This window comes from Mesoplodon bidens, assembly GCF_964165515.1.
Source record: "Mesoplodon bidens genome assembly, chromosome: 11".
Classification (NCBI taxonomy): domain Eukaryota; kingdom Metazoa; phylum Chordata; class Mammalia; order Artiodactyla; family Ziphiidae; genus Mesoplodon; species Mesoplodon bidens.
Window position 1 is genome coordinate 16226812 of NC_138167.1, and position 17188 is coordinate 16243999.

The window sequence follows — 17188 nt, forward strand, 5'->3', positions numbered from 1 at the left end:
AGAGGATAGAAAGTTATATCAAGTCTTTTTTATGACCACAATGGTATGAAAGTAGAAATCAATTACAGAAAGAAAAATGGGAAAAGAACAAACATGTGGAAACTAAATAACATGCTACTATAAAACCAATGGATCAATGAAGAAATCAAAGAGGAAATCAGAAAAAACCTCAAGACAAATGAAAATGGAAACACAACACTCCCAAATCTATGGAATGTATTGATAGCAAAAGCAGTTCCAAGAGGGAAGTTCACAGCAATACAGGCTTTCCTCAAGAAACAAGGAAGACCTCATATAAACAACCTAACCTATCATCTAAAAAAATTAGAAAAAGAAAATCAAACAAATCCCAAAGTCAGCAGAAGGAAGGAAATAATAAAGATCAAGGAGGAAAAATAGGGATCAAAAAACAATAGAAAAGATCAATGAAACCAAGAGCTGTTTTTGTAGAAAAGATAAAATTGATAAACCTTTAGCCAGGATCATCAAAAAGAAGAGAGGGAGTACCCAAATAAACAAAACAAGAAATAAAAGAGGAGAAATAACAATCAATACAAGAAAGATACAAGAAATCATAAGAGAATACTATGAATAGTTACATGCCAATGAATTGGATAACTTAGAAAAAATGGACAAATTTCTAAAAACATACAACCTGCCAAGACTGAATCAAGAAGAAATAGACAATTTGAACAGACCAGTCAGTAGTAGTGAAATTGAGTTTTTAATAATAATAATAATAAACTCCCAGCAAACAAAAGCCCAGAACCGAAAGGCTTCATCAGGGAATTTTACCAAACATACAAACAAGAATTAGTAACTGTCCTTCTCAAACTATTCCAAAAAACTGAAGGGATGGAACACTCTCAAATTCACTCTATGAGGCCCCTATTATTCTGATACCAAAACCAAACACACTACAAAAAAAAGAAAATTACTGGTCAATATCTTTGGTGATTATAGGTGCAAAAATCCTAAACAAAATATTAGCAAACTGAATCCAACCGTATATAAAAAGGGTCATAACAACATGATCCAGTTGTATTTATTCCAGGGATGCAAGGATGGTTCAATACTTGCAAATCGATCAATGTGATACACCATATTAACAAAGGAAGAACAAAAATCACATGTTCATCTCAATAAACACAGAAAAAACATTAAAAAAACATACATTCAGCCCCTTTACAGTTTTTGATTGGCGGGGTTGAACCATTTGTATCTGAAGCAATTATTGATAAGAAAAGATTTAGTATTGCCACATTGTTAATTGTTTTCTGAGAGCCTTGTAGTTCTTTTGTCTTTTCCTCTCTTATTGCCTTCCCTTATGTTTTGTTGATTTTTTGTGTGTGCTGATATGTTTTGATTCCTTTTTTATTTTTCTTTTGTGTATATTTTGTAAAATTTTTGTGTGTAGTTACCTTGGGGCATATATAAAATATTTATAGTTATAAGAGTCTTTTAAAGCTGATAACAACTTAAATTCAATAGCACATAAAAACTCTACATTTTAACTTCACCCCCTCCACATAGTTTACATTATTGCTGTCATAGCTTACATCTACTTATCTATCTTTTAAAATATTTTCTTGTAGTTATTTTAAAAAAATTTTGTCTTTTAGTTTTATGCTAGAATTATAAGTGATTTAACCACTATTATTACAGTAATACAGTATTTTGTATTTGTCTCTATATATACCTTGCCAACAAGTTTTATGCTTTCTTATGGTATGTTGCTGTCTAGTATTCTTTTATTTCAACTTGGAGAACTCCCTTTAGCATTTCTTGTAAGGGAGGTCTAGTGTTGAGGATCTCCCTCAGCTTTTGTTTGTCTGGGAAAGTATCTCTCTTTCACTTTCAAAGGTTTCTTTTGCTCAATATAGTATTCTTGGCTGGTAATGTTTTGTTATGTTTTTTCTAATACTTTGAATATTATACTATACTATACTTTGAATATATCCCATTTCCCCTGGCCTGCAAGGTTTCTGCTGGAAAACTTACTGATAGTCTTCTGGGGGTTCTTTTCTATGTGAAAAGTTGCTTCCCTCTTGATTCTTAAAAAATTCTCTCTTTGTCTTTGACTTTTAATAATTTAATTATAATATGCATTGGTGTGGCATACTCATATAGATATTCTTAAATTATCTATTTATCATTTTTCTTCCAGAATTCATATATATTTAAATTATTAATTAAGGAAATATTTTATGACAAAAGAAGATAGTTATTTATAAAGCACTTTAAAATTTGTAAGCTCTAAAGCTAATCACATAGACAACTATCAGGATATCACCAAAAGCTAGGGATTATGTCAGTGAATACATAGAATTTGGCTGAAATGAATTAAATAAAAATGCATGGAAATAAACAGAAAATAAAAATGATAAACTCTGTAAAAAATGCAAAAGAAATTAACCATAAGGTGTTTATTTGTCCACAGTGAATTTTAAGGGAATACAATTGCCTGTAATTAGTAAATAATAGAAAAGAGAAGAAAGATATAAAATATCAAAAAATTTTAAAAAGTGGTTGTCTCAATGTATTAAAAGTATATAAAGCAAAATTAAATAAAAGAGATGTAGATTTACAAAGACAAGGAAATATTTTTAAGGCATAATGTTAATATTTAATAAAAATTAAATCTTTGGGCTGGGTATTAGACAAGGGCTTTATAATTTTTTCACTCTATAATATACATGCTTCTCAGTTATGATATATCTTATAGAGGTGGTAGGAAGGGCTTTGGCACTCAGCACTCTTCCTGTTCTTCCACTAGTGCAAAGAACAATAGAGTAATTGAAGACTGTGAATGGAGCAAAGTTTCAGAAACAAGTCTTATATTAATAAGAAGAAAAAGAGAGGATAAATCTATAGTAGCCTTCCAAATTCCAAACATGTTTGGTACATTGACAGACATTCAAAACTATATCCATGAACTCATGAACATAATTTCCTTTGAACTTTACAGTGACCCTATTAAATAAATAAGGTAACTATTTATATATTATTTTGTAATGGATTAGGAACCTGAAGTTCAGTGAATTGTGTAAATTTTTCATCTTTGTTAGGTTAGTAAGTTAAGAAAAAGACAACTGGATCTAGACCTTCTGATTGCAAAATACATTATTTTTTCTTGCATCACATGCACACCAGATAATCCATGAATAATTTTCTACTTTTGCTAAGAAGAAAACAGTGCAGGGGTTTGGGGGTGTCAGAAGAAAGAAGGGGAAAAATATGAGATATGAAATCCAGGTATGAAATAAAGCCAGGTTAAAAAAAAAGAGATACAATGTATCTAGAACCTAGTTTTTCTGAAACATACAATAAATTGTATTCTAATCTTGTTTGAAAGTAGGATAGTAACTCTATAATACTTACCTTCATTTCAAAATTAAACTAAACCTTATGGAAGTTGAGATCTAATAATAATGACATTCACAAAGCATTCTAGCTAGGAATTCTTCTAAGCAATTTTACAATTTAAAGATGAGAAGAAAACAATCAATTTATCCCAGGAATGCAAATAGCACAGTAATTTTAGATTACAAATATTCTGACATTAAGACTAAATAGTGGGTGACATCAGAATCATGCTAAAGTGAGCTTCTCCCTTTTTCTGTCCCCTTCAATCTACAACCAGTAAAACATCTACAGCCTAACAAAGGTGACTCTGCCCACCACACCAGGACCCCAGAGAATTTCACACATCTGTACATCCAAAGTTGAGTGGACTGGAATACACAGAGGAGGTGGAATTGGGGCAGAGCAGAGGTGGTTCCTATGATCCCAGATCCCCATTCATGGCTGCCCAGCCTGCAGTCTCAGAGAACCTAACAGCATCAGGGGAGGCAGTACATACAGCTCCAGCCTCCCAGGCATATCCATGCCCGCAGCCATAGGCAATTGGAAAGCAGTGGTAACAGAACGTGCGATGCTTTCCTCTAGTCTGGGAGGTGCCCATAACTCTGGGACACACCTCCCAACCACAGCAGGTGCACCCATGAATCTGACAAATCTGGACACAGCAGAGGCACCTGGCCTCCAAACCACCCTTTCCCTCCCTCTGTGGTGGAGGAGCCTGTGACTCATGGGATCTTGGAACGTGGAGGCATTGCCATTCCAGTGACCCAGGTGGTGACACTGGCAGTAGCAAGGCACCAATAACCCCAGAGTCACAAGCAGTGACAGTGAAAACACCAGGCTACACCTCTGACAGAGGTGTTGGAGGGTGGAAAATGCTAATTCTCAAATATACCGGAGGCAGCTAAGGTAAGAGTAACCAAAACCTGTGCTATACCGTCACCTACTGAAAAACAAGAAAGTCTTCTAATTTCTAACCTGTTAAATCATTAGAATAAAGTTTTTTATTAAAAAAAAAACGTTTACCTAAAGAAGAAAGGTGTTCTCTTTTTCAAATGTGATGGCAGAGGAAAACTCATTAAGCACCATGAAGAACCACAGTTACACTGAACCCCAAAAGGTAACAATTCTCCAGGAACCAAACTTAAAGTCATGGAGTATCGTGATCTAACTGATAGCGAATTCAAAATAGCTGTCATGAAGAAACTCAATGAGCTACAAGAAAACTCAGAAAGGCAATTCAATAGGCTCAGGAATAAAATTAATGAACAGAAGGAATACTTTACCAAAAATATTGAAACCCTAAAAAGAAAGAGAGGGAAATTCTGGAGCTGAAAATCTCAATAAGCCAGATGAGGAATGCATTAGTAAGCATTGAAAATAGAGCAGACTATATGGAAGAGAGAATTAGTAAGCTCAAAGGTAGAAATCTAGAAATGATACAGGTAAAAGAGGAGAAAGAATTAAGATCTAAAATGAGGAAATTCTTTTAGAACTATCTGACTCTTTTATGAAGGGAAATATTAGGATAATGGATATCCCAGAAGAAGAAGAGAGGGAGAAGGGAACAGAGTTTATTTAAAGAAATAATATCTGAGAACTCCACAAACCTGGGCAGAAAATGGAAATGCAAGTCCATGAAGCTAAGAGAATACTTAATTACTTCAACACAAAAAGACCTTCTCCAAGACACATTATATTAAAACTATCAAAAGTCAGTGACAAAAAAAGGCTTTTAAAGGCAGCCAGGGGAAAATGGATGGTAACCTATAAAGGAACAAATATTTCTCAGCAGAAACTCTACAGGCCAGGACAGAGTGGAATGACATTTTAAAAATACTGAAAGAAAAAAAACTGTCATGGACGAGGGGAAGATGGCGGAAGAGTAAGATGCAGAGATCACCTTCCTCCCCACAGATACACCAGAAAAAAACTGTCAGCCTAAAACACCCTATCCAACAAAGTTATCATTCAGATATGAAGGAGAAATTAAGACTTTTCTAGACAAACAAAAGTTGAGGGAGTTCATCAATACTAGACCTGCTTTATGAGAAATGTTGAAAAGAGGTATTTTACCAGAAACAAAAAGGCAAAACTACACAAAACTTTGAGTAAGGTGATAAATAGAATCAGAAAATTGCAACTACATATCAGAATAGGTTTTATAGCATAAAGGATAAAGAAGAAAAGTAATAAAAATAACTATAGCTACTTAAATTTGTTAACAAACTCACAACATAAAAAGGGGTAATTTGAGACAAAAAAACCCCAGAAAAGTTGAAGAGGAAAATGGCAGACTCCTATAGGCAAATGAAGATAAGGTTCTATCAGCAGAAAAAGGATTATTTTATCTATGAGATACGTTAAACGAACCTCATGGTAACCATGAAACATAAATCTAGAGCAGAAATGCAAAACATAAAAATGACGAAACAAAAAATGAATTCTCCCCAAAATTCAAAAAAGATATTACACCTATCCTTCTCAAATTCTTCCAAAAATTTGAAGAGGAGAGAACACTTCTTGACTAATTTTATGAGGCCAATATTACCCTGATGCCAAAACCAGGCAAGGATGGCACAAAAAGTAACACAGACCAATATCTCATATGGTCATAGATGCAAAAACCCTCAACAAAATATTAGGAAACTGAATATAACAATACACTAAAAGGATCCTATACTCTGATCAAGTGGTTTTTATTCCAGGGATGCAAGGATGGTTCAACATCTGCAAATCAGTCAATGTGATACACCACATAAAGAAAATGAAGGATAAATATTATATGACTATCTCAATAGATGCAGAAAAAGCATTTGATAGGATTCAACACCCATTTATGATTTAAAAAATTCCTCAATAAAATGGGTATTGAAGGAATGTACTTCATCATGATAAAGGCCATAAATGACAAACCCACAGCTTACATCATAATCATCAGTAAAAAACTGAGAGTTATCCTTCTAAGATCAGGAACAATACAAGAATGACCACTTTTACCACTCTTATTGAACATAGTATTGAAAGTCCTAGCCAGAGAAATTAGGCAAGAAAAAAGTGGTATCCAAACTGAAAAGGAAAAAGTAAAACTGCCACTATTTGTGAATGACATAATTTTATAGAGAGAAAACCAAAGAGTCCCCCAAAATGCTATTATAAATAATAAATAAATAGAGTAAAGTTGTAGGATACAAATCAATACACAAAAATCTGTTGTGTTTCTATATGCTAACAAATGAGCTAGCTGAAAGAGAAACAAGAAAACAATCCTATGAAGAAAATACCTAGGAATAAAGTTAAGCAAGGAGGCTAAAGACCTGTACATTGAAAACTCTAAAACATTGATGAATGAAATTGAAGACAACACACAAAAAAATGGAGAAATATTTTGTGCTGATGAATTGGAAGAATTAACGTTGTTAAAATGTCCATATTACCTAAAACAATGCAATCCCTATCAAACTCCCAATGATATCTTTCACAGAAATAGAACCAAAAAGAAGTCCTAAAATTTGTATGGAACCACAAAAAACCCCAAATAGCTAAAGCAATCCTGAGAACGAAGGACAAAGCAGCTTGAGGTATCACACTCCCTGATATCAAAGTATATTACAAAACTATAGTATGTAAAACAGTATGGTATTAAAAAAACACATAGATCAATGTAACAGAATTGAGAGCCCAGAAATAAACCCACACATATACAAACAATTGACTTATAACAAAGGAGTAAAGAACATACTGAAGAAAGGATAGCCTCTTAAGTAAATGATTTTGGAGAAACTGGAAAGCCACATGTAATGACACTAGACCACTACCTCACACTATACACAAAAATCAACTCAAAATGGATCAGAATTAAATGTAAGAACGGAAATCATAAAACTCCTAGAAGAAAAGATAAGCAATACACTCTTTGGCATTGGCCTTAGCAATAACTTTCTGGATATGTCTCCTCAGGCAAGGGAAACAAAAGCAAAAATAAACAAATGGGACTATATCAAACTAAAGAACTGCACAACAAAGGGCACCATCAACAAAATGAAAAGGCAACCCACTGAGTGGGAGAAGATATTTGCAAATCATATGTCTGCTAAGGGGTTAATATGCAAAATATATAAAGAACTCATAGAACTTAATGACAACAACAACAAACCTGATTAAAAAATGGGCAGAGGAGCTGAATACACATTTATCCAAAGAATACATACAGATGGCCAACGGGCACACTGAAAGATGTTCAACACCACTAATTATTTGGGAATTGCAAATCAAAACCACAATGAGATATCACCTTACACATGTCAGAATGTCTATTGTTAAAAAATAAATAAATAAAAAATGTTGGCAAAGATGTGGAGAAGAAGGAACCCTTAGGCACTGCTGGTGAGAATGTAATACTTGGGAAACAGGACAGAGCTTCTTTAAAAAGTTAAATATAGGGCTTCCCTGGTGGCGCAGTGGTTGAGAGTCCGCCTGCCGATGCAGGGGACACGGGTTCGTGCCCCTATCCTGGAAGATCCCACATGCCGCGGAGCGGCTGGGCCCGCGAGCCATGGCCACGGAGCCTGTGTGTCTGGAGCCTGTGCTCCGCAACGGGAGAGGCCACAGCAGTGAGAGGCCCGCGTACAGGAAAAAAAAAAAAAAAAAAAAAGTTAAATATAGAACTATCATATGATCCAGCAATTCCACTCCTGGGTATTTATCCAAAGAAAACAAAAACACTGATTCAAAAAGATATATCACCCCTATGTTCATTGAAGCATTATTTATTGATTAATTTATTTATTTTTGCTGTGTTGGGTCTTCGTTTCTGTGCGAGGGCTTTCTCTAGTTGTGGCAAGCGGGGGCCACTCTTCATCGTGGTGTGCAGGCCTCTCACTATCGCAGCCTCTCTTGTTGTGGAGCACAGGCTCCAGACGCACAGGCTCAGTAGTCGTGGCTCACGGGCCTAGTTGCTACACGGCATGTGGGATCCTCCCAGAGCAGGGCTCAAACCCATGTCCCCTGCATTAGCAGGCAGATTCTCAACCACTGCACCACCAGGGAAGCCCCCATTGCAGCATTATTTATGATTGCCAAGATATGGAGCAACCTAAGTGCTCATGGATACAGGAATAGATAAGGAAGGTGTTGTATGAATATAGAATGGAATACTACTCAGCCATTAAAAAGATGAATTCTTGCCCTTTGCAACAACATAGATGGACCTTGAGGGTATTATACTAAGTGAAATAAGTCAGATGGAGAAAGACAAATACCATATAATTTCACTCATATGCTGAATATGAAATACAAACAAACTAAAAACAAAATAGATGAACAAACCAAACCAAAGAAAAGCAAACACTATGGATACAGAGAACAAAGTAGTGGTTACCAAAGGAAAATGGGTGCAAGGTGGTGCAAAATGGTAAAAGGGGACACTAAATTTTTAGTGGTTGGCATGCTGTAGTATATAGTAGAAATATAATGTTGTACACATGAAACTTACATAATGTTATAAAATATAATATTATAAGCCAGTTACCTCAAAAAGAAGATTAATTAAAAGATGGTAAAACTTATACTTGAAAGGCAGAGAAGATGTTAGAGGTAGTTTTCAACAGGTTGTTGAAAGCAAAGAAAGATCAATTGTAATTTATAATATTCAGTGAAAATAAGTTTGCATCCCAGTTAAACAAGCTAAAAGAACGTCCTTATAACACTAAATTGACATGAAAAATAAACACATTTTAAAAAGTAAGAGCTCTGAGAATAATAACGTGAAAACAATAAGGAATAAATTTCCACACATATTAATTAGTGTATACACTCATCCTATATTTGCCTGACTTCTTACCATTCCTAAGAATACTAACTTATTAAAGATATTTCAAATAGAAAATCAGTTAATCAATAATAGTTTGCTTTTGTTTTTGACACAATTCATAAAATCAGAGTAAAGCTTTTGAAAGGTCTTCCTTCAAAGATGAAACTTTTAATATTATTGTAAGCACTATTATATATTTAACTTATAAATTCAACATTAATAATAAAATATGTTTTCTTGTGGTGCTCATACAAATACAAATTTTACTGGACGATAAGAGTAACTGTAAAAAACAATTTACTAAAACAAAAAAATAATGGAGCAGAATGTTTTTAGAACTGATTAAAATGAATTTATAATCCATAATTGTGTCCGGTCTGAGATATTCTACCAGTTGAATTGAAGCTGTCATCAACAGTTACATACATATGTGAATAATTGAATATAAAAGTTTTGGGAAGAAACTGATCTTTGTTATAAAAATAAGTATCCTTCAATGACATTGGACATATTCATAAATTAATTCTGTAAATTATCATTGCACTTTCCTCAAAATAGGTTTGAATTCTTTGATAAAAATATTTAATGAGGGGCTTCCCTGGTGGCGCAGTGGTTGAGAGTCTGCCTGCCGATGCAGGGGACACGGGTTCGTGCCCCAGTCCGGAGAGATCCAACATGCTGCGGAGCAGCTGGGCCTGTGAGCCGTGGCCGCTGAGCCTGCGCGTCCAGAGCCTGTGCTCCGCGACGGGAGAGGCCACAGCGGTGGGAGGCCCGTGTACTGAAAAAAAAAAAAAAAAAAAAAAATTTAATGAAAGGCTTCCCTGGTGGTGCAGTGGTTGGGGGTCCGCCTGCCGATGCAGGGGATGCGGGTTTGTGTCCCAGTCTGGGAGGATCCCACGTGCTGCGGAGCCACTGGGCCCGTGGGTCATGGCTGCTGGGCCTATGCATCCGGGGCCTGTGCTCCGCAGCAGGAGAGGCCACAGCAGTGAGAGGCCCGTGTACTGCAAAAAAAAAAAAAATAATAATGAAGAGTCAAAAACTTCCATTTAAAAAACTTTTTGTATATTGCAATTACTGAAATCACAATTTTTGCAAACAGAATGTTAAGAGCTGAACAAATTAATTGGTTAGAGATCATATAATGTACAAAATGTAATTTTGTAATTCTAAAATTGTATTTTACAATATCTTGACATATGGAAAAATTATTTTAATACATGTATTATTTGAATTGGATAAACGTATATTCTTTATCTGAATAAAAAGTAACTGAATATACCTATAATTTTCCAGTGACAAAAATTGGCAAATGTTAAAGAAAACATAAATTTTTCTTATATAAATATTTTTCAAGAAAGATACTCTAAAGAGAGGCAAAAATGATAGCACCTGTGATATTTAGAATAAAAAATGTACATAGGTAAATATTTTTAAAAAGGAATTGAGAATATTTCCACTTAGCACAATTTGCTGTGGGCTTATTAAGGGAAAATTTTCTTCATTAAAAATATTATGATCTATGCCGTGGAGCGGCTGGGCCCGTGAGCCATGGCCGCTGAGCCTGTGCGTCCGGAGCCTGTGCTCCGCAACGGGAGAGGCCACAACAGTGAGGGGCCCGCATACGGCAAAAAAATATATATATATATATATTATGATCTACAGAGAAGAGTCAATTGAAATGTTGACAATTTCAAATTCAGTAATCATAAAATGCAATTTTTTTTCAGTAATCATAAAATGCAATTTTGATGAAGATTTCAGATAATTTTTTTAATAAACTAAAATGTCTAAGAATAATTTGAAAATTATCCTTCAGAAAAATAATAGTGACATAGTAATGGAGATACTCATAAGAAACTGAATAAAATACATGGATATACATGGATACATATTGGCATACATAAAAATATACTAATATATCCACCAAGAATAATTATACTGTTCCAGTTTATATGATAAATTATATATTTACACTAGATATAAGAGAGATACAAACCAAATTCCTATTAGGCAATATACAGCTTCACTAAAGAGGTGTCACTGCGGTGGGTATTAAAAAGTTGAATTCAGGGGCTTCCCTGGTGGCGCAGTGGTTGAGAGTCCGCCTGCCAATGCAGGGGATGCGGGTTCGTGCCCCGGTCAGGGAAGATCCCACATGCCAACAAGCGGCTGGGCCCGTGAGCCATGGCCGCTGAGCCTGCGCGTCCGGAGCCTGTGCTCTGCAGCGGGAGAGGCCACAACAGTGAGAGGCCTGCGTACAGCAAATAAATAAATAAATAATGTATAAAAAGTTGAATTCATGGAAACAGCATAGAATGGTGGTTGCTAGAACCAGAGGGTGTGGGAAATTGGGTGATGTTGGTCAAAGGATATAAACTTTCTGTTATAAGATACATAAGTTCTGGGGATCTAGTGTACAGCATGATGACTCTAGTTAACAATATTGTATTATATACTTGAAATTTCCTAAGACAGTATATCTAAATGTTCTCACTACAAAAATAAAACATAGGTAGCTATGTGAGGTGATGAATGTGTTAACTAATTTTATTGTTCTAATCGTTTCACAATTTATGCATATGTCAATTGCAATGTTATACACATTAAATTTATACAATTTTATTTGTCAATCATACTTCAATAAAGTTGGAAAAATAAAATTACATGCAGTATTCCCATTGCTGCAAATGGAGGAAAGCAGGCAGACTACTACAAATAAACCAAGTGAGACGTAACAAGGATCTGACTTAGGAAAATAAAGAGATGAAGGAAAAGTGGGTTAGTATATTAGATCCAAGAACTGTTTTGCTTTTCGTGTGTGAAATACTTGTGTTCAAATCACAGTTCTGTTACAGTTTTAGCCTTATTCCCCTAGTTAAATAACTTTGCATCTCTAAACTTTATTATTCTTACTTGTAAAATGAAGAGAGTAATGCATACCATGCAAGGATTTTGTGAGCATTAGAAATAATACTTCTAGAATACCTGGAACAGTCCTAACAAATATTAGCTTCCACATAACACAATTCACATTCATATCCTTCCTGTATTAGTTGGAAAGAGAAATATCCAGTGGATGGGGAGATATTAAGTTTTCTGTAGGATGTCTGATGCAAACCTTCATCTTTATCTCTGCTATCAAATATTTTTGAAAGCTATATTGACTATTGATAGTTTCTACTTATGCAAGTTTGGAGACTTACTAAGATTTATGTCATAGGAAAGCATAGGTTACAAAGAGAGAACACACACAACACCTATCCAGAAGCTGTGGCATAAATTAACATCTTGATTATGCATATTATTTCAGATACTGTATCTTTTCTCATTCTTATAGCTTCTTTTTACAGTTTTTTTTTGTGTGAAATTTTCTATTTTCATTCATTGTGAGATAACTTTCCTTTACATCAAAGAGCTCAGTTAGATTAGTTGCTTTAAAATTCTTGTCCAGGGCTTCCGTGGTGGCTCAGTGGTTGAGAATCTGCCTGCTAATGCAGGGGACACGGGTTCGAGCCCTGGTCTGGGAGGATCCCACATGCCGCGGAACAACTAGGCCCGTGAGCCACAACTACTGAGCCTTTGTGTCTGGAGCCTGTGCTCCGCAACAAGAGAGGCCAAGGTAGTGAGAGGCCCGCACACCCCGATGAAGAGTGGCCCCCACTTGCCACAACTAGAGAAAGCCCTCGCACAGAAACGAAGACCCAACACAGCAAAAATAAATTAATTAATTAATAAACTCCTACCCCCATCTTCTAAAAAAAAAAAAAAATTCTTGTCCAGTAATACTAACATATGTGTAATCTCAGGGTTAGTCTTGGTTGACTGTTATCTTTCTTGAGAAATGGTCACATTTTCTTGGTTCTTCATATGTTGGTAATTTTGAACATTGTTACATTCTTCCAAAGGGTGTTGATATTTTTTTTTGTTTTACAAGGCAATTAAATTTGTTGACCTGAAACTGCAAACTCTATCTCTTAGGAAATAGTTCAAATCTCAATTAAATTACTTTATCCATAGGGCTAACTTGAGTTGCCCTGTTCATGAATAGTTCAGAGGTCAAAAATTTGGACAGTTTATATGCAGAATTTGGGGCTCCCCATTCTCTGGATCTCTCCTTCATGAGATTCTCCCCTAAATTTTAACCTAAACTCTTCTTTCTCATTCTTCAGGCCACAAGGACTGTGATTTTTCTAAAAGAATTTTAGCTTTTGTGAATAATGCTAACTGTGACCTTACCTTAAAGCCATAAGAATGAGAAATTAACCTTAGGCATTTCCTTCTTTTAAGGGTCAACCCCTGTCCAGAATCTGACTGCTTTTGTTTGCTCTCCCAAGCTTTTGGGTGTTTTTTGTTTTCCCCTCAGACTTTACAATGGTTATTTGCTGCAGGATCAGTCCAGCGGGAACTTATTCAGCTATATTGGAAGTGGAAATAGTTATAAGTATTTAAAAATCACCCTGGGTGTGGTGTGAAAAAGAGTTGACAGTGAGGAAAGAGACACCAGTTAGAAATAGTAGTATTCTGGGTGTAAGATGATGGACATTTGAAGTAGGAATATAAAGCGAAGCATATTAAAAAGAGATGTTTATAAGATTAAATATTTAGCTTTGGGGAACTGATTGGATGTGATATATAAGAGAGTAGATTCTAAGTGGTGACACAGGAAAGGAGGTGAAAGGGGAGGAAGAAAAGGCTGCAATCTGAACATTAAAACCAAAATGGAGCTCTAAAGCAGGCACTTTGGAACAGCAGCCTAAACCTCAGCAAAAGCAAGCTTGGCTTAAAATATAGATTTGGCAATCATCAGCATTTAGGTGGCAATAAAAACAATGACAATTTATGAGTTTTTCCAGAAAGAGTATGTAGATAAAAAGAGAAGAGAGTTTGAAACAAAACGCTGAAATAAGGTTTGGAATAGCCAAAGTATCCTAGGCCTGCTGAGGATAGTTTAAAAGATGATGTGAAAAATAAGATCTGATTCATGCAAACGTAAGCAACTCTCAGTTTTGACTGGAAAAAATGAGAGAGAGTTATGGAAAAGTGAGGATGCAGTGGGGAAGGAGGAGGTTTTTTAATGGAATATGCCTGAATATGGATTAATTGTACAGTTATCCCCTGGTAAATCTCAAAACTACTTCCAGACAAAACTCTCTCTTGAGCACAAACCCTGCCTTAGTTGTGTCTATTTGGTAGATATTTATTTTTAGACATCTCAAATTTGAGTTTTGAAAAGATGATTTCATTGTTTTTAACCCTAAGACTTCTCTTTTTCTCAACCCCAATAATAGTATTACTACATACAATTATAGAAACTATAAAACAAAATTAGAATACTTATTTTCCATTATTCCCACATCTTATTGGTTCTCCTCTTAAACTTCTTCCGAGTGTGTCAGTAACCTTTTAGTCCCCTCTTCCCATCTCTGCTCATCTTTTTTTCTGAAATCAGCTTTCTAATTAATTTATTTGCCATAAATTCATTTTCCTCATGGCTACCAGATTTAGCCCTCTAAAATTTAATCTCCTTACATCACATTTAAAAATGCAGATTGATCTCCCAATGGTTGGCATACTTCTATCCTTATATTCTACCCACAGATTTTCTTTTTGTTTTTCAAATGATCTGTGTTCTTCCACTACTCTGGGGCTTTTCAGGTGTTTCCTATTTTGTTTTAAATGTTTATTTCTTCTTCAGTTTCTAAGCTTCTATTAACCCCTAAAGACTTAGTTTAAATGTTAGCACGTCTATAGAAACTTTGATCTGTGTAGACAGAATTAATCACTTTTTTCTGTGTACTCATAAATTTAAAACTGTATAGCAATTACAGTACTCATTACATTATTATACTGGCATTAATTGTTTATTGGCCCAGGGAAACATTAGTTCTTTGGGGGCATTTATTACATCTTAATTGTTTTTATTTCCCTTCTTACTCTGTGCCTGTCTCAACTCCAAGGTTTAGTGGAGGAACTGCCATATTGTAGTTGCTCAATAAATGTTTGCTGAGTAAATTTGTTTGAGGTTCCTGTGAGTTAACTGAGTTCATCATGGCTGTATATATGGCAATGTAGAAACTTGGAAATGTCTTCTGACCTTAATTCTAAGACTCTTGCCATCATAAACAAAGGACTGACCTGCCACGACTGCAGGTAAATATAGACTTTACCTCTTATCTCAATGCTAGCTGTGTCTTTCTGCCTGTGATATTTTAAAATCTATTTGATGATTGTGAACATTAGTATCTCTGTTTTGAAATCTCTCAATCTTAAATTCTCGATCCTTGTGCTTTGGTCTTTTAATATATTTCATTGCAGATTTCAGTTTTATTATTATTTAATTTTTTATGTTCTGAGAAAATCATCATATCATTCTTTCTCTGAACTTCAGCCTCACATTAGGAACATAGTTAAAAATGCCCATCTCTCAGGGTTATAGTTAGAGTAAAAGAAAGCACATTTATAAATCTGTCTATATTAACTCATTTCATATCCTTCTAAAATCCTAGCTTGTTGGAGGAATCCATTGTGTTTGCATCTGTTACCCTTTTCTTCTTTGTAAAACCAATTTAGGATTATACTGTACGAATTTTGACTTTATTGAGTCTCTCTTTTGTCTTGAGCTAATCTTCCTTTTAAGATTGAAGACATGGACATTACAAAATCTTTCTCTGAACTTTTAGAAAGCTGCTCTTATATAGGACAGGTTTTACATCTGGTTATGCTTGTATCTGCTTACTGAGATGTCCTGTTACTTTATGAAACTCCCTCCTCTTTGATTTTACCAATTAGTGTTTTGATGATAAGGATTTAGATAAAAGTTTGCCACAGTATTTCTTTAATAATCAATAAATCATTTTGCCAGTATGCTCATTACTGATTCTGCAGCACCTGAAATAGTGTCTGACAAAAAATGTGTTTGGCTAAATGATCAGAGTCCTATTTTTATTTGACTGAACTTACAGCCAAAAGCTGAATGATGATAGCTCAGAGTGATAATAAAAACAGACATTTCTCAATACTATGTGCCAAAAATTTTATGTATATTATTTTAATTAATCTTCATAACAATTTTACTGTAATTATCTCCATCTAAAAGCTGAGGAAACTAGGAAATGAGAGGTTTCACTACATGTAAGCTCTGTACCAGATTTATAACCTAAATTTGGGGAATAACAATTTATTCAACAACCAAAAAACATTTATTGAATATTTACTCATTATGTGTCAGGCATCTGAGTTTGATAGAGAGCCTGATAACATTTTTTTTCTTGTTATTAGAGAAGGAAAGGCAGAACTTGACTTCCAGCTCAGTACGGCAGACAGAATAATAAGGTTGAAGCCATCTCCTCCCCCCTCCAATTTTAATAAATAATGTAAAATGTATTAAAGGCAACTTGTAGATGTGCTAGAAAACAAGAAGAGATACATTCTGTAAATCAGAAAGTTATGAGAGTTTTATAAAAAGTAAGAAGTCGAAAGAATTAGGCTAAAGAAAGAAATCACAGCCCAAGACAAGTGCAAAAAAAGAAACCTGAAAAAAAATGGACATGGCTTCCAAGCGTGTTTCAAAGGCAAAAGCCACTGATAATGGGATCAAGAGAGGTCCCAGGGACCACCGACAGGTTGTTGTATAGGGTATTCCACTCAATCAGAGAAAACATGCTTCTTTCCTTGTTTAACATCTCCCCTGATCATCAAATTACTCTCCCCCACTTAGTCCAAGCAGCAAACTGCAGAGACATCTACCCTGGGCAGGAGATAGTGAGCGTGGGCAGATGCCCTCCCGGGCATATGGAGCACAGCCGTCTCTCAAGTGGCTGGTAACATCATGAAGAAGTGAGATGCCCATATGCAGATTAACTCTTAACTACCCTACTGCTAAAGATTTCTGCCTCTCCATCCCAGATAGGCTTCACAAAGACTGAATATTCAGAGACAAGGAAACGGGGAGCTTCCATATGTAAAACAAAGCAGACAGGCAAGAATCACTAGATATTAGATATTTTCATTCAC

The 17188-nt window shown here is 35.2% G+C and overlaps 1 protein-coding gene across 1 annotated transcript in view; it reads left to right on the top strand.

Moving 5' to 3' along the window:
• The window catches only part of LOC308625589 (solute carrier organic anion transporter family member 1B3-like), a 68401-nt gene that overhangs the window by 11888 nt on the left and 39325 nt on the right, over positions 1 to 17188 (top strand). The gene's annotated exons all lie outside the window — the stretch shown is intronic.